This window comes from Arvicola amphibius, chromosome 4, assembly GCF_903992535.2.
Source record: "Arvicola amphibius chromosome 4, mArvAmp1.2, whole genome shotgun sequence".
NCBI classification, from domain to species: Eukaryota; Metazoa; Chordata; class Mammalia; order Rodentia; family Cricetidae; genus Arvicola; species Arvicola amphibius.
The window spans coordinates 82,043,951-82,063,354 of record NC_052050.1 but is presented as its reverse complement, the minus strand read 5'-3'; positions in this window follow the sequence as shown (position 1 = coordinate 82,063,354).

The following is a 19,404-nucleotide window of genomic DNA, read 5'->3' as shown; positions in this document are numbered from 1 at the left end:
CTACTAGTGAGCCTCTTTCTGACATATGGTCTATTATATCATTATGTTATCTTTTGGCTTTGGCTGAATTATCTATCCTTACAAAGGAGCCAATATTCCTAAAGAGATAAATTTTATTAAAAGAGAGTTCAAGCATTGGTACCTATGATCAATTTACCAAATTGTTTATATCAAAGGTTCTTTTTTTTTTTTTTTTTTAGTCTTTATCATAAATTTTTATCTGGGGGGGGGGGGACAAGTGTTTTAATGTATTTCCTCAAACATCTTTCTTACATGAGAAGTTGGTGTTACTACCACAAAACCATTCTTTCTACCCATGATATTTTACATAGCATCATTTAAGCACCAAAGAAAATTTCTGTAAACAAACTTTTAACCAGTAAACTAATGGCAAATATCCATTTGCCTTAATCTGTGGGTTGCAGCCCTTTTGGAGATTGTTATCAGATATCCTGCTTATAATTACAGTATGATTCTTAACAGTAGTAAAATTATAGTTACGAGGTAGCAATGAAATAATTTTATAGTTGGGGTCACCACAACATGAGAAACTGTATTAAAGTATTACAACACTAGGAAGGTTGAGAACAATAGATCTCTATGCTACTTGATTTTTCTTTCATCTGGATGTCCTGGAATGAACTGGTAGGCATACAGAATTGGAGGTAGGCATGTTGGTATGTGTGTGAGGGAGTGTGCTTTCATATGTGTGTGACATTAATTTTGTGGATATGCTTGGGGAATGTATTTTTCTACCATTCAGAAAAGATGAACAGCTAAGTCCTGTGGAGCATCCCTGAATGCAAATATGAAGTTTAGCTCTGATTCAGAGACTATCAGTTTCCATTTCTTTTATTTCCATCTCCTATGTCCATTTATCCAGAGTATGAAAAGTCTATACCTATATTCAGACAATCAAACACAGTTCTTTTATTTAGAAAGCACCTTGTGACCTTTGAAAGCAAAGAGTTTGATGTACAGTTTGGCTCTCCTTTTTCAAAAAAAGAAAAAAAAAAGCAATGCTGGAATTAGATATCTCTCAGTTTCCAAGATTTCCAACTTCAATACTCATTTCTTTTTATACACATTCCCATGAAAATTTTAATTGTCATATTTATCATTTAGATTGCAGGATCCAGGGGATCCAGGTAATGTTAAACAATACAGAGTCAAGCATCTGAAATCAAGTAATAATTTATAAATTCATAAGATAAAAAGTTCAACATGTGAAAGTTAACTAAGCTGGTAGACTGAGAAATCATCTGAAAAAAATAAAACAAGAAAATAATCCCATTTAGAATTGTTGAAATAAAATAAAACAAAATAAGAGCAACTTTAATAAGCAAAATGGTGAAAGAGCTTCATATTGAAAATTATATACTAGTGAAAGAAACTGGGTCCATAGAAAGAGCATCGTTCTAGCACCCCACTCACACATTACATGACACTGTTAACTAAAGAGAAGAAATAATCCTAGATCCTTACAGAAATATAAAGACCAAAAATATCAAATAAAACCTTGAGATTTAAAAAAAATAGAATGAGAGCCAGAAGATGGTAGTGCACACCTTTAATCTCGGCACTCAGTAGAGGTAGAGATCCACAGATCTCCGAGTTTGAGGCTAGCATGGTCTACAAAGTGAGTTCCAAAACAACCAGAGCTACACAGAGAAACTGTCTCAAAAAAAGGAACAACAACAACAACGAAATGAGAATGAAAAAAATGCTGAATTGTCAGACCAATTGACTTGAAAACATATTACAGCAGTAAAAATATGCAACTTGTTAAAAATGGCACAAGTATTTGAATATATGTTTCTCTTCAGAAGATGTAGAAATTACCGATTGATGTACGAATAAATACTCAATCTCTATTTTCACCAGGGAAGTCTACATTAAAACCACGGTGAGATACCATTACATATGTGGTGGTATCTACTAACAGTAAATTATAGATAACTTCAAGCAAGAATATGTCAGAAAGAGCAGTAAGGAACAGTTGGTAGTATTGTACAGCTAAATGAGAAATAGTGTATATTCCAAGAATATACTGGGTGTCTCCCAAAAGAGTGGGCATTGGTATTCTATAGACAGCTTCACTCTGACTGTCAGGTTACATTATAGACAATGGATGATATAGAAGTGACCTAAAGGTTCATGAGTGAATGAGTTTTGCATTTATATGTTAAGAATAGAAGACTATTCAGCAGTTTTTTTTAAAAGACTAACTCATTTGAAACATGTATAAAAACAGACTTACGCTAATAAAAATATAAACCACACACAGAGAGACAAAACTCTGCCTGAACTCAACTTTTACATGGACCTTAGAACTGTCAAACTCATAGAAGTACTGAGCAGAATGGTTGCTCTCAGGTGTTGGAGGGGAGACTTGAAAAGGGAAAAGGGAGACATCAGTCAAAGACTAAAGTTTACAGATAGAGGAGGGGTAACTTCTGATATTTTACTGTACAATTAGATGACTACTCTTAATAACACATTGTACACTTACAAACATACCCAAAGCTAGGATTTTAATGTTCTTCTACAAAGAAATGGTGGGGGAGGCAGGGGTAGATTATTTATTCATTTGAAATAGAATCCAGTCTTGAGAGATTGCTCAGTGGATAAAGTACCTGTTGAGTAAGGACCCAATTTCAAATCTCCAGCCCTGGTGTGATGTCAGGCATGGTCTCTATCACCTCTAATTCTAGTGGTCTGTCTTCACAGTGATATTGGGGACGAAGGGGCAGACACAGGATATTACTGAATTTTCACAGGACAGCTGGGCTAGAATTTGCAGTGATAGAGAAGACACCCTGCCTCAGACAAGTTGGAAGGATAGTACAGATACCTAAGGTCATTGTCTGATCTCCATAGCATAGGCACACCTTCATTCATGCCCATTAGCTCACACATGAGTGTGTGCATGCAAGCATGTGTGCGCGCGCACACACACACACACACACACACACAGACACACGAATGTCAGGTCCATCATTTCCTCTGCTTAATGAGTTATCCTGGGGTGGATCTCACTTATGTTCTAAAATGTCATCAATGTCACCACTGTCACATCAAATTTCTTACAAGGAAGCCTTTTTTAAAGGAAGATAAAGAGGGAGACAGAATTTCATTCTTGCAGCAAAAATGACCAGAAATTACATACAGAATACCAGTATTTAAAGGTGTGTTTGGGTTTATTCTGTAACCACCCCCTTGTCTTATCTTTCCTCTCCAAAAGCAGAGAACCTTTGCTATCATTTTATAAACTTGCCTCACCCTGGCCAGCCCCAAACAATCTTGCCAACTGCTCTGCATGATTCCTTAATACATCTTCAAAAAGAATGTACTCACTAAGAGGAATTCTCATGTGTGCTCAGAAAACAGCTTTCCACAATCTCTCTCTCTCTCTCTCTCTCTCTCTCTCTCTCTCTCTCTCTCTCTCTCTCTCTCTCTCTCTCTCTCTCTCTCTCTCTCTCTTTCTCTCTCCCAATTCCTCCTTGCCAGCTTTTTATTCGCTTTAATGGGGCATCTACAAAACCTAGCTACTGACAATGGCCGCTTTTTTCACGTGCCTTGTTCTCTTCCTCTCTCTTACAGTAGGACAAAGGGCAGGCCATGACATATCCATGTGAACAAAGTCAAAGGAGCAAAGTGGGGCAGTGACATGAGTCACTTCCTCTAGTTCTCACAGCTGTGTGGATGCACCTGCATGGGGGTATTTTGTCCTAGTAACAGCTCAGGTACCTAAAATAACCACCAATCACTAAGTTTTCTGAGTCTTGAGAAAACAGGGACAGGGCTTATGACTATGTTAGACCAGATAGTTTGTGTCAAAGGACTTAAGTACAGGAAGACCCCAGAGATGTTGCAGAGCCGTGTCATGTGCTTGTCTTAGGTTCATTTCGTGACTATAATCCCATTGGGCCATTGACGGCCATTGGCTCCCAAAACTATCTCTGAGTTGATAAATCTTCATTTGTACTTGGGAAACTACTGGCAAGGCTTTCTAGTTTTGATCTGGAACTATGTGTCCCAGACTTCCCTGCCTTCTTGGAAAGTAAAAAAATAAAAAGAAAATAAAATAAAAATTTAAAGGCACGGAGGATACTATTTCAATAAAAGGTAAGGGAAGCATGCTTACATTTTCACCATAGGAACCTTGAAAAATTAGAATGAATACTATTTGATTTTCTGAAAAATTAAGAAAAATCAAATACTGACATTTAATTAAAGCTTATACTTGTCCCTTTATGGGAAATGTAACAGTATGTGCCTCCAAGGTGTCAAGATAAGAGGATCCTACCATCCCTACAGAGACAGAGGAACACTGGAACAGGGAAGTTCTCTGTGACTTCTGCTAATTTTAGACTGGAAGTGTTGTTCAAAAGTCCATGTACTGGAGGCACGGTCTCAACCTGGAAGTAGTGACATCTACGGGGATGGGACTTGACAGTAGGACATTAGGTCATTGGGAGCAAACCAACTGTCTGAGCTGGAGTTTCTTTTGCTTTGCCAAAATATCATGACCCAAAAAACAAGTTGAGGAGGAAAGTATCTATACAGCTTACCATTTCAGATCATAGTCTACAGTTGGTGGAAGTCAAGAGAGGAACTCAAGCAGGACAGCAACATGCGGACAGGAGCTGATGCAGAGACCAAGAAAAAGCTGCTTACTGGTTTGCGTCTCCTAGCTTGCTCAGTCTGCTTTCTTATAGAATCTGGGATGGAAAGCCAAGCAATGGCACCACCCACCATGGTCTGGGTCCTTCCCCATTGATGACTCATTAAGAAAATGCCTTACAACTGGATCTCATGGAGGCATTTCCTCAACTGAGGCTCCTTCCTCTGATGACTCTAGTTTGTGTCAAATATACACACAAAACCAGTTAGTACAGCTGACCCCTTGTCAACTTGATCTACAAACACATCACTATTAAGTCACAGTCCTGTCATTCTTATTCATCCCCAAGATCTCACATCAAAATCACTAATTTTTTAAAGTCTCACAGTCTTTATAAATGCAAATTTGTAAATTATAGTCTCTTTAAAATACCCAACCTCTTTTAAAAGTTAAGAGTTTCAGCTGTGGGCTCCTTTATAAATCAAAATTAAATACCTTCGTCAAGAGAAAATAACTAGGGCACCATCACAATCTGAACTGAGAAAAATCAAACTCCAACACTGTAAATAACTCACTCTTCAGTTATCTGGGATTCCCTCACAATCTTCTGGACTCCTCCAAAGGGCACAGGTCACCCCCAGGCCCAGGTCTGCCCTCTGCAGCACATACAGCGTGTCTTTTAGACTCCAGCTGGCTCCTTTGCTGGTGTTGTGCTTGGTGGTCTCCCCTTGGAACTGGCATCTCCAAAACCCAGGTCTTAGGTTGCAAGCAGGCTGCACTTTCATAAAGAGTCTTTCATATGCTCTCTTCATGGTGCCAAGTGTCAACTTCTTTGCATGACCCCTTGCATCCTGGGCCTTTAACTGCTACTCTGGCCCCTTCACTAATGGCCTTTTCTGGCCTCTCACAGTGCCAAGCCTCAGCTGCTCTCTATGATCCTTTCATGCCTTCAAAACAAGTCCCACCTGGGTGACTCTTACACATTACAAAGTCTGGCTGCCAGCATGAGGTGCAACCTTGGCCACCTCTGGAACACAGCTTCTCTGTGCTGTCAAAAAATACTTCCCAAGAGATTGCACTTCCGTGTTGCTGGTCTCTTCTTAATCACCGCTAATTTCTTAGCTCTAGATGACCAGCATCAAGTATTCCAGCAAAATTTTGCTTTAGCACTTTTTGTATCTTGTTAATCACAGTGAATTTGCGAGCCCCAGCTAACCAGAACCACAGACTCTTAATTCAAAATAACAGATGGCCCTGAGAGAGTCTTTGGACTTCCTTCTGAAACTTTGTAAGCCAGGCCTCCCTCCTCTGCACTCCCTTCAATATTCTTATCTTCTAGGATCCCATAGAGTTCCAACACTCAATGGCTCATTTAGCTCAAAGTTCCAAATTCTTCCTCATTCCTCCCCGAAACAAGGTCAGGTCTGTCGTAGCAATATTCAACTTCACCAGTACCAGTTTGTCTTGTCTTAGGCAGGGTTTTGTATTGCCATGCTGAAACACCAGAGCAAAAAACATGTTGGGGAGGAAATAAATCAATAGAGATATATCTGCTCAGGCTATAGGCTAGTTTTGAAATTTGGGGGTTAACTAATATAGTAAATGGAGGACTTATTTGTTTGTGTGACTACTGCAGAGTTGTTGCGGTTTGTTTCCTTTTATTCAGGGATGGCTGAAGAAAGCAGTCATGTCTTCATGTCTTTATTGCCTTTTCCTGTCCCATCTCTGCAAAACAATGACACTTGGTTCTTAAGAAATGTACACTGCTCTAACATTTCATATCCCTTTGGTTTCAAAAGATTGAGAAAGACTTATTAACATATTAAACAAAATTAATATATCAGGCTGAGAAAGTAAGGTCAAAATATGGGTTGTGATGCACATTGTTTTGTTTCAATTAAGATCAGGAATGTTGAGACTGTACAGTGGAAGTTCTTCCTTGGTAAAAGTAGAAAAGAAAAATGTTAACACGTGTATTAATATGCTTCCATGGATGTCCATGGAAGAAATTAATATTTTCAGGAAAGGGTAATAAGGATTCTTAAAGAGTGATGTCCACCCCTCCAGGAACCAAAACAATGAAGAACAAAGTCATCACCACCAATTCCCATGTCGTGTGCAAAACTGACAGAGTTGGCTATGCCACTAAAATCTATGTAAGATACAGAAGACTACTAAACGCTTCAGTAATAATAACCCTACACTGAGAATTCTACTTAAGTATTCAATATCAAAATCTGGCTCCATTAAGATATGAAAAGGAAGAGATAGTTTTAAAACTTGACAAAAATTGAAAGAGGAAAAGCTGATGGCTGGAGAGATGGCTCTATAGTTAACAGCATTCATTGCCCCAACAGAAGACCTGGGTTCAGTTCCCAGCCTCCATATGGTAGGGCACAATCAACTGTAGCTACAGTTTCAGTAGATCTGAGAAACTCTTCTGGCATCTGTGGGGATGAGATTGCACATGGTACATACACCTACAAGCAGGAAAACACTGATACATAGAAAATAAAAATAAGTCTTTTTCATTTAATATATCCATTCCTCTCCCATACTTTACCTCCAACCACAGTTTCCCCTCTCTCTACTAATCGTAGGGAGAAAACCTGACTCTTCAGTCTTCTTACATTTGAAAGATGTGTTTTTCCTTACAAATATTTTATTGCTTATGTTTATTATTTTTACAAGTTATATAGACCTCTTTGCACCCAGTAGAAATGATACGTAGGCCCTATTTTACTCTCTTCCCCATGGTAGTCTCTTGTCTGAAACTTACTTAACCAAAGAATCATGTCTTTCACCAAGAAACTACCCTTCTTGGATATTAAGCAGATTTTGTCAATTACACCAGAAAGAAAGAAATTATCCTTCTATGTGATTTCAGGCTTAGCACCATGTCCGAAAAGGAACTGAGATCCCTCCTATGAAGCAGAGTAGCTCAATGGGATGTAATGGTTTCTTAATATTTCTTGATGGGAAGCCACTCTTAGGTAAACTTCTCTAAGACAGACAAGGCATTCAAATTCCTCATTTGAAAATAATTGTGTTTGAGGATTTTTCAAAAGTCAAATTTATGCATTTTCTAAAGAATGCAGCAACAAAAATTTCTGTGGTAATCACTGTTATAGGACAAATAAATATGCTTTTCATTTTTATCTCCCATAATTCTCTTTGAGAGGGAAGCCATTCTATCCTCCAAAGGCAGCATTCATGTGTGTTCACTGAGTGACTAAAGGAATGTTCCCTATTTTGGAAGTTTGCTAATGTCTAAGGGTCAAGTATTTGAGATGTGAACTTTTCAAATAAGGGAATAGACATGAAAAGATGAAAAAGAACACATCAACATAAGCAAAATGTGTTGAAAGGCATCTTGTCTCTAATCGACTGTGCCTGTCCATCTCTCCTCTGAGTCATGTAGAGAGCTTGGAGAATGACCAGATTCAGTAAATGTATTGAAGAGCTGGGTTTACCTCCCGTTTCCACCCAAATTGCTATTCTCCCAGATTTACAAGACACTGAAGCTAAAGTTTGCAGCACAATATTCTTTCTAAAAGATTACATTTATTTTTTCCTGAAAATATTTCTGAAAGCTTTTCAGTCATCCATGCATTCTCCCAGGAAGAACTGAATAGCATGGAACATTTTATTGATGAATTTGATTCAATATTTCAAATGTTGCACATGTATGGTAATTAGTATCATATTATATCACCAATACAAAGACTAATTAATTGATTCTAGGAAGTTGGAGAACTCTGAGGTACCAAGTAATGCTAGCATAGAAAACTGACTATATAGTACTGTTTGTCATTTCTTTAAATGATGTCTCATACATTGACTTTCTATTTAAAAATTTAATATCTCACTGCTTTTTATATTTTCTACCATCACATTATATGTTTGTTTATTCTAATTGCCCCTTTTCATACTGATAATTAGTATGATTAAAACTTGTTAATATTTCACAGTTTTGTGAAACATTTCCCTTTTCATTTTGGCATATGTCAATCATGAGTGAAATAAATAACTGTATATGCTAAGTAACTTTCTTACAGTGTCTTAAATTCTCTTCATATGGGAAAAGGATCAATCATTTAATGTTATGGACAAGACAGAAAACTGAATTTCTAAGAGTTAAAAAATGTGCAATAGATTCACCTATTATATCATTCCTTCTAATGGAACATATTATGAGAGTGTCAGAAACTTGGAACCAACGAGGGCATTGGACAGGACTTCACTTGCTGTGAGACAATGTTTATATTCTGGAGGAACAAGCCCCAAAGCAATCAGAGAAACCGCCAATAAATGGCAATCCTAGAAAGCAGAGATGAGATACCTTTCCAACATAAGGTTATTGATGTTAGATGAAATCAGAGTAGTCAGACCATCACGTAAATGGAGAGTTTATTCTCTGGAATAGATGAATGTCAAACAGTTTCACCAGAGAACGATGACAGTTTAGTTGACATTTGTAATGAGGGTGTTGTCCAGGGAGACAAAAAAAAGGCAAATTATGAAGTTTCTGGTACCAAGTTTAGGAATACAGTCTCTTCTCATTAAGGAGGAGGATTCTTCTAGCATGATTAACAAGAAATAAGAACTTTGTCCACTAAAATGTAGTGAATTCTCCTTACCTTCACTCATAGACTTAATGCTTTGTAGAGAACATTAAGATAGGCTCCACCCTTCCATAGAAGTGAAATATGGAACTTTATTTATTGAAGTTTAAAAAATTCGGAACTGTTCTGAGGTGTTCATTTTGATACCAACCATCAACCAGTATCCCAATATTGCCATCTAAACCTTATCACATCCAAACCTTTCACCTCTCCTCACTCCTCGGACTCCATATTTATATAATTTGTGAGGCTTTGCTGTCTGCAGTGTCACACCCCAACTTTAACCACTCAGTTGCTTCCTCGTAGAACTCAGAATTTGTGCTGTGAGCCACCTAATGTGAGCCTACTAAGTGACAAAATCTTGATCTTAGTCACCCTGAAAAGTCTTTCTCAATCTCTTTCTTAATAATCACTCAGCACTATCCAGAGAGATTCACAAAGTATTATTTCCAGTTCAGAGCTGTCTTGCTGATGCCAGCTCCAGCTTTTCTTTCAATGACTAGTTACTAGTACTAGGAAAGCAAAGCCCCTAACATCTATGCCCACAATGATATTTTTCTTGAGGCATGCTTATTTCTCTCTACACAAATGTTGCTCCCTTTGTCTTTTGAAGTCCTTCCTTTAGGAAAGGAAAGAAAAACACAAGGCTCACTCTCTGCCGTGATTATTTTCTTACCTCAGTTTCTCTTCGTTTGTAACACTCTCATTCTTGCAGATTGTCTCGTACCTTTTAAGTTCTTCACCAGCATAAGAGATAATGGCTGTCTCATCTCTATTGCATTTTTTTCTGAATCCTTCAGTATGACCTCTACAGCATGTTCCAAAACACGGCTCTGATTGCTTCATTCTACTCAAAGTGCAACAGGTCCAAATTCAATTAATCACCAGTCCCTCGGTCATTTTGTCACAGCTCTTTGTAGTTTTAAAGGAGAAGGAGCACATATAATTCGTTATAACCTTAACTCTGCTCTCGAATCTAAATTCCCAATTATACTGTGCACGAAGCAAGACCTGTATGCTGTTGGTGTGTTCACGTTCTTCACACAGATCTTAAAATTGTGTGCCTTATTTTTGCCTCCTGCTTGAGATAATCAACTCACATACATTCCTTTGAATGTAATCTCTGTTTTGAAGATTATTCCTTCAACTTGTGTGATATATCCTTACTTTGAACCCCCAAAGCCCTATTTACAGGTTTTCATTAAATATTTATTAAATCCAATGAAATGAATGAAGACTCTTTCATAGATTCACAATAATAATAAAATAGTTAACCAGCTATTGCTCTTTATTTTCCGTCTGCTCTAATACAGCAACAGTATTTCGGTAGCCTCCTCTCCACATCAACCCTTAATATCTTCTTCTGCTGCAAAGGCAGCAACTGAAAAGAAGTTTCAAAGACACATGGGGACATCTGCTCTCAGAAGCCACTTGAAAAATAAGGATGCCACAGAATAGGAAAAACAGCTGTGCAGTGTTCAAGAGATTGTAGAGCCACAGGAAAGAACGAAAGGCATACAAACACACAGAGTCACCCCAAATGAGAAATAAATTCTTGCAGGAGCTACCAAGGCACCCAGTTGGATACTAGAGTTCAACTTTATTCTGCCTTGACTTTACTATTCACTGTTCCTTCAGGGGAGAGAGTGTGATCTTTTCTACCTGTTTATATTCCTGCACAAGAAAGGAAGTTCAACTATAACTTTAACCTTAAATAAAACAAAAAAACCCTCAGACAATGTACATATAGATCCCAGACATGTGCCTATTATATTAACAGAAAATGATAAACCAGTTTGGGGATATTTGATCTCAATAGTTTGGCTAACAATTAGAACTGGTTAATTTAAAAATACTTTAAATTTTACTGATTTTATTGTGTATATAAATTTATACTGAATCTAGGCTATTTGTATTGTAATAAACAATTTATCCACCAAAAGACAACTGCTATGGCAGCTTAATCTCTCTTGGTCCTCTTCAGAATACAATTAACACATTTTTACATAAGAGAATATAAGAATAATACAAATTTTTCCTTCTCCATAGATATATACACACATATTATATATTGTTTATATATTATACAGTTTTCTATATATTGTATATTGCATACATAAACACTATATATGACCTATGTAATATAGCACTTATTATATATATGCAGGACAAGTTATACCATATATACATATAGACACACACATATAAACAATATTGATTGCTATCAGTAACAAAAGACGATTATCAATCTGGATAATTGGGGATAAAAACTTTGAGATTCACTGACTCAAGTCTACTGAATCTGCTCACCCCAGATTAATTTGAAAATTCATGAAGAGGGCAAGAGACTCTTGTGAACTGTGAAGGAAATTTCTAGTATGACCTATTCTGAGCATTCCTCTTCAGGCAGCTGTGGATGTTCCCTTGACAGGCATGGGTTAAACTACTACCTAAACAGAACAGAATCTCATGGAAGCAGTAAGCCTGCCACCAGTTTTCCACAATAAAGGATGAAAATTTAGTACTGAAAGGCACACCATCATCTCACCCATTCTTCAGAACTTACATATACAGCAAATAAATCCTAAAGCCAAGAAATTCATACATGGAAGATGATTCTCTGTCTTCTCTATGGCCTCATATTGAAAGATTCAGGCTGCTGCCTGGTACAGAGCTTCTAAACATGTAGATGACTTGGCTATTTTTTTTTAAGTTTAATTCAAAGTTTATTTTAATGCCTTCTTCTTTATCATTAGAAAGATTTCATCCTGGAGATCAGATGAGAGAAAAAGAGGGCTGGGCCTACTGTTAGTACACATTAAAACAAATGTCACAGGAAGGTATCATTTAATGATTTTGAGCCTAAACGGCAAAATTGGAGTCTATGGCTACATCTAAGGGTCCACCAGACAATAGTATCAAACATTAGCTCATTACTATGGCAGATGCTGAGATATTAAGAATTGTGTAGAAATTAACAGGACTTTGTTGTAGTGGAGAAAATGTTGATCTTAAAACTGTTCATAGATGGTAAGAGAAATATATGTTAAGAAAATTCTAGAGAAAATTCTAGAATTAAATTTGTACAAATTGCCTCTTTATTAAAGACAAGTTCCCCTTTTAGCACTCCAGTGTTAAAAGTCGTGTCAGCAAATAAATTAATGTCACTAATAATGTTTCCTGTCAGGGATAATTGAAAGCCTCCACCCCATTTGGAATGGTTTGTCTATAAGCACTCGTCAGGCAGGGGGATGCCAGTCCCAAGGCCCTTCATGCCTACTCCACAGAATGGACTGGACTCCATGTACACCAAGTCAGTGGTTTAGTAAAAATGGAAATAGAGCCAAGAAGGTCGATCACATTCTATCAAAAATGTGATCCATTACATCACAGGATAGAAAGAAGACACATTTTACCTTCATTTGAGTGTCAAACATATAAAAGAAACTGAACAAAAGATACCTTTGGTAAGTTTGTTATCTCATCTCCATATATGTTGCATGTTGTGCTGTACTGTATCATACTAAGATTCTTTGCCTGTATATTATCTTCTTTGGGATCTCATCCAGGATGAAAAAAATTTAGGAAATAGTTAGTCTGCACTCTCTTTGTTCATTGTAACTCCAGTCAAGGCCACTGTGGGGATGTGCTGTTGGGGTAAGAGAAAGAAATCTCGAGAATTCTCCAAGAACAAAGAAATGTCTTAGGATTTTCCTATCTGCAGTGTTTTTACTGAAGTTCCTCACAGGCCCCGAAACAGGTCTCCAGTGACCCTACAGCTATATGCTCAGAATGACGACATATGTTTCACTTCATCTCAGACCCTAAAGAAAAATGTTCTTCCTACACAGGTTAGCACCAAGGGACAAGGAATCTATTTCCCCATGGCTTCACAATGGGTCAGCATTCTCCTGAAAATACTCTTGCTAGAGGGTGAAGAATAAGTCTCTTGATATATAAAATATTTTGAGCTCTTTAGAAGGAAAAACTCAGAATAAATTTGCGCTATTATTATTACCACTCATTATTATCTCTCACTCATTTAATATGATCTGACACATTATATTCCTTTATTCTCATGGAACCTGTATTCTAAATTATGGTTTATAAAAAATTCACGTGTAATAGAAAGTTCTACGCCTGGAAATTTAGTCAACCCAATTTGTTATAGGAAATCTGTCCCATATGATCATTTAAAAAATCTATTTTACCTTGGATGTTTACATTTCCATCAGTGAAGTGTTTTATCCGAAGCAATCCAAGATATAGAAAATGGCTAGTACAATAGAAATAAAATTGTGCTACATGATCTGTTTCTATAAATCTACCCTGCATTTCAAGATTTTGGTCAGAGGCATTAATTTTTTCATATTTTCTTTAGAAGTCTGAAATTGATCTTTTTGAAAAAAGGCATGAATCTTTTCAAGAAGTGCCATTTAATCTCCTAGAGCATCCAATTCAACAACGAGGAGTCCTTACAAGGAGCCCATAATGCCTTAGTTTCAATTCATTGTGAAGACGAGAGTGAATTGTGTGTGATTCCTCCAAAGTGGTACTTATTAGTATATTGGAAAGGAGTAGGAATGGTAAAAAAATGAGTGAGCATCTTTTCAGCATGTAAGTCACTTCCTGGGAATTAGATGCTTAGGGACAGCTGCCTATCACAATGTTGATTCTAACCTCGGCACTGTGCTAAACTAGAAAATGGATGGCATCTCTGACTCAAGAGAAATGACTTGAGTTGCACATCATCTAAAACGGCAGAGTTCTTCATTATATCTTCAGCAGGCACGGCCAGTCAGCTTCACTACTTGTACAATAGAGAGGCTAGTGCATCCAAGATTTGTAAATAATTAGTGGTAACAAACTTGCATCCAAAGTAGCTTTCTAGAAAAGATGTTCCGGGGAGAGTAAGATTTGTTCTCTTGTGGTATAAAATTGGCAGAATTTTGTGTCCACACTGCTTATCGATGGTAATAAAATATAATGTGGTACATATATCAATGGGATATTATTTGTCCTCTAAAAATTTGTCATAAAAATGAAGGAGGCTTGTCATTCGTGAAAAAATAAATGAAACTGAAAATAATTGTGTTAGTGAAATGGAGTGAAATTCGCATAGTTCCACTCATAGGTATAATCTCAAATAGGTAGCTGCACAGACGTTGATAGTGTACCACTGACTACAGTGAATGGAGAGAGGAGTCGAGGGGAATGGAAGAAAATAATTCAATTCCCCATTCATAAAAAATGAACTTAGTACTTATTTTTAAATGTAAGTAAAAGGAAACGTATCTAAAAATGGAAATTTTGTTTTCTTCACATTTTTCTCATCTTATTGAATGATCAATACAATTTTAAAAATAAAATAGAATTTATTTTAAAACGCCACAATTTTAACCAAAATTATTCATGTGAACAGTAATGCTTTACTTACTTCATTCAGTCAGAGTTTTAAAATTTATCTGTTGACGTTGGGAGGTCTGTGTGCACATAACATGTGTGATGATCAAAAAATAACTTGAAAGATCTAAATTGGGGGCTGGAGAGATGGCTCAGAGGTTAAGAGCATTGCCTGCTCTTCCAAAGGTCCTGAGTTCAATTCCCAGCAACCACATGGTGGCTCACAACCATCTGTAATGGGGTATGATGTTCTCTTCTGGCCAGCAGGCACACACACAGACAGAATATTGTATACATAGTAAAAATAAATATTTGAAAAAAAAAAAAAAAAGAAAGATCTAAATTGCATGTTTGAGTTCTCTCCCTCAGCATGTGTGCGCCAGGGATTGAACTCTGATCCTCGGGTGTGGCAGCAAGAACCTTAACCCACTGACATATCCCTTGATGTTTTATGCATATTTCTAAATTGAAGTCAACATTCTTAAATAATTATAAAACGAGAAGCCATGATTGTAGAATTCATTACCTCTCTAGTGGTTACTGTACAATGTATGTCTTACATACAACATATTTATACCAGTTGGGGCAATGCGTATGAATTTGAAGAATCAAAACTGACCATGTTGTGAAGCTTTGCAGCATCCATGTGCAACTTCAAAGAGCTCCACATCAACTCATGGACATCCCCTTTCCCTTGACCTCTACAGGAGTGGAGAAAGAATGGGAAATGACTATCTGGTGTTACTGGGAAATACTCTGCCATCACTGAAAAACCTATTATATCCATGTTGTGTGACAGGATGGATCTAGAAAATCAGTGCATTTGTCTTCTCTTTTATTTTAGTACATTCTTTTTCAAAATTTATTTAGAATCACAAGTTGTGTCCATATCCAGCGTTGGCTGTGCTGTAACCCACAGATCTATGGAGCATTGGAACACAGTTGTCTTTCACTTCAAAACATTCAAGAGGATGAGTACCACTTCCCTGGCGCATATGTTATCAACATGAGGTTGGCCTCAATTCAGGAGTAAACACGAGGGCCAATAATGGGAGAATCTCACCTTTTTTCAATGAATTTACATTTGAGTATATTTGAAACCAGCAAGGTCTTCCAAAACACATGGGGTTGGACTAGAGAGATGGCTCAGTGATTAATGATGTAGGTGTGTCTTCTATCTATCTGATGATTTCATTGGTTAATTAAAAAAGAAACTGCTTGACCTGATAGGTCAGAACATAGGTGGGTGGAGTAGACAGAACAGGATGCTGGGAGTGAAGCAGATGCCTCGCGCAATCGCCATGCCTCTCCTCTCTGGAACAGTCGCCATGAAGCCAGCCACCAGGTCAGACATGCTGAATCCTTCCCAGTAAGACACCACTTTGTGGTGCTACACAGATTATTAGAAATGGGTTAAGCAAGATGTGAGAGTATTCCAGTAAGAGGCTGAAACTAATGGGCCAGGCATTGTTCAAAAGAATACAGTTCCCATGTAATTATTTCGGCACATAAGCTAGCCCGGTGGCCGGGAGCCGGGTGGGATGAAAAGCAGGCCTGCCCGCAGCTCCTCACCACAATTAGGAGCACTTGCTACTCTTACGGAAGATCAGAGTCCAGTTCCCAGTACCCACATGGAACCGCAGAACCATCTGTTACTTCAGTTACAGGGAATCAAATGCACTCTTCTGATTATTGTGGGCTCCTGCATGCAAGTGGGTAACATGTATACCCTCAAAGACACACATGCACATATAAAATAAAAATAAATATATGAATAAGTACACCTTTAAGAATTCTGAGGAAGCCCTTTTCTTCTTAGGTAATACTTTTTAAAGTCAGTTTCTTTGTTAGTTATGCTGAAGACAGTGTAGTAAAGAGAATTACTTCTTAGTACAAACTTTATCTACATCACCTATGAATCTATAACTATTTCAGAAAACACATTAACACATGTCAGATTTGCTTAAAAGCACTGTCAAGCAAGAAGTGTTCATATGTAGTTTAATGGAACCTGATCCCAGGGAACTCTGCTAGAAATATAGGAAGATCCATAGAGGAGGAAGAGGAGCTGATGAAGTGTGTGCATTCACAACTAAGTGAGGAACTGGAGCATAATCCTTCTGGGAATTCTTTCCTGCCTCTCTCACTGAGTCAAGACGACAACACTGGTTTTAGCAAGTTCATCTGGCAGCTCCAAAGTGGTGTGTGTGTGTGTGTGTGTTTGTGTGTGTGTGTGTGTGTGTGTGTGAAATACAGGCAAGGTCGTGAGAAGATTTGCCTTGAATAAGAAGAGCAATGTTTAAGTGAAATCCAAGTTAAAAACAAAGTCAAAAACCCTTTCTTTTCAAGGTCACAAAAGACAACGTCACCCACTCTAGGACAGGACATACATCAATGTTTCCAAATTCTCCGAAGACTGAAACCCACCTGGTGCCACTGGGGCTGAGCTTGCCTGCTTTTTTGCCATGTAAAAATAGAACTAAAGATTACACCATGCGTGAGAAGGTTGGTAGTCTCAGCTACTATTTATTAATGACTGCATTTAGAAAGCCAGCAGTATCTTTGCAGTATTTTTCCCAACATCCTCCAAGGGCCTTTATAAACACTTTGTATACATTTGCTTACAAAATCCTTTAAAACCAAATCAATGCTTTATCTTTCCCATGCCTCAGGCCAGGAAAACCCCACAAATCTCTGATATTATACATAAGTTCACCTATTCTCCATGGGCATAAGCAAAGGGTCTCTCTCTCCCTCCCTCCCTCCCTCCCTTCCTCCCTCTCTCTCTCTCTCTGTCTATGTCTCTGTCTCTCTCTTTCTCCCTCTCTTGTTCTCTTTTTTCTCTGTGAATCTGTCTATCTCTGTCTTTGTCTCTCCTCTTTCTCCTCCACCTCCTTCTGTCCCCCATGCTCTTTTCTCATTCCCCATTTCCAGAAAATCTTTCAACTAAAACTTTATTTCCTCTTGTTTAATGGGAAAAAATTCAGTTTAAAATTATTTTTAAGGTTAAACTATCTCAATTATGAGAGCTGTTATTTCTTGATAGACCCAAAAAGAAGATACCATGTATGTATTAGCATCCTGTTTAGTGTAAGACGCCAAACATGCACAAGCATTAATAATAAATTTCTTCCATCAATTTCTTTTTCCTATTTTAGATACAGACTAAATATTTTTTATAGTTCCTGGCGCACATTGTTAAAGGAAATTTGGTCTTGGAAATTTAAGTTATAAAGCTTCATATTGGGAGTTGTGATTTTGAACAAAATGGGCAGATCAACGATGGGAGCAAATGCAACCACTGCTGATGAAGGTGTTTTCTGTTGCATGTAGGGATGCTGGCTGTTGCATGTAGAGATGCTGGCTGTTGCATGTAGGGATGCTGGCTGTTGCATGTAGGGATGCTGGCTGTTGCATGTAGGAATGCTGATTGTTGCATGTATAGATGCAGATGTAGATGGGAAGACTTTTTTCAGCTGTTAAAAATTGCTCATAGGACACTGTTTCCACAAGTGTTAATATAGAATATTTTCTTTCAAAAGCTTCCCCTCGATTTGGTTCTGTTTCTAAAAGAATACAGAAGGAATCTACCAACTCTCTACACTCAGCATTCGACAAAATTGATCTAGTTGGCTTCTCATACCTCAAGATAGTTTCGTTAGGAATTTAACTCCCTGAATGCTTTCATTTCTCTCCCTCTTAAATAAAAGTTTTCACTTGTGTCTAGGAAGTTTCCCCTTTCTGGTAAGACACTTCTTGAAATGAAGGGTTCCTAACATAGGCAGCATGCTGCTGCTTTGCCCCCAAGAGTCTATAAACACTGCTTAATGTAATTAAGGGTGGTGAGATTAAGCTTGTTTAAATACAGAATCAACACACATAAAAATTCACAAAGGAAGCTATTAATTTCTATAAAAATCCTTTCAACCTTCTAGCCACAGCACCCAGTTTAGAAGCCAATTTGATTTCTATGCACATTGCACATTGGTCATTTGTAGCTTCTCTTTCATAGACCTGAAAGTATCGCCATCTGGTGATTATTCTCTCCCACCTACAACAAGAATCTTTTGGGGCAAGTCACATGGTTATCGTACAGGGACATCATCAGTGGAGGAGCATGATTTCAGGAGTACATAAAAATCAAGAGGTAATGAGGCTAAAAGCCATTAACATGACAAATTCTATTGTCGAATGCCACATGCAATAAATACGTTGAACAAAATCAGATAGCAGGCTGTAACTGGTTCTTGCTATTGCTCTCTGTAAGGTTTCTCCAGCTTTTATAATCATTAAGAAAGCCCTTCTTAGTTTCAGGTACCTGCAATGGTAGAACTCCAAAGTGCCAGTCCCAGCCATCTCAACCGTGTCCGTGAAACACACTGCCAGGATTAAGACAGGAAAGTGACTAAAGAGCATACAGGGAGACTCTTGATTCTTTATAGAGAGCATCAACTTAGAAAACTGCAGTCAATTCAGAAATGCTGAGAGTGGGAGCAGTAGTCATTCCAGGGAAGAACATATCACTTAGTTACCCAGTACCTAATGTTCATTCCTAAAAACATACACACAAGCAACATCACACAGACTGGGCAGGATATATTTATAATTATATACAAACATACAAATATGAATGCAATAACAATGAATAAGCACAGAGGCGTGAATTTTAAATAGAACCAGGAAAGGTATATGAGAGAGTTTAGAGCAAGAAAAGTGAAGAGAGAAATATTGTAATTATATTACAATCTC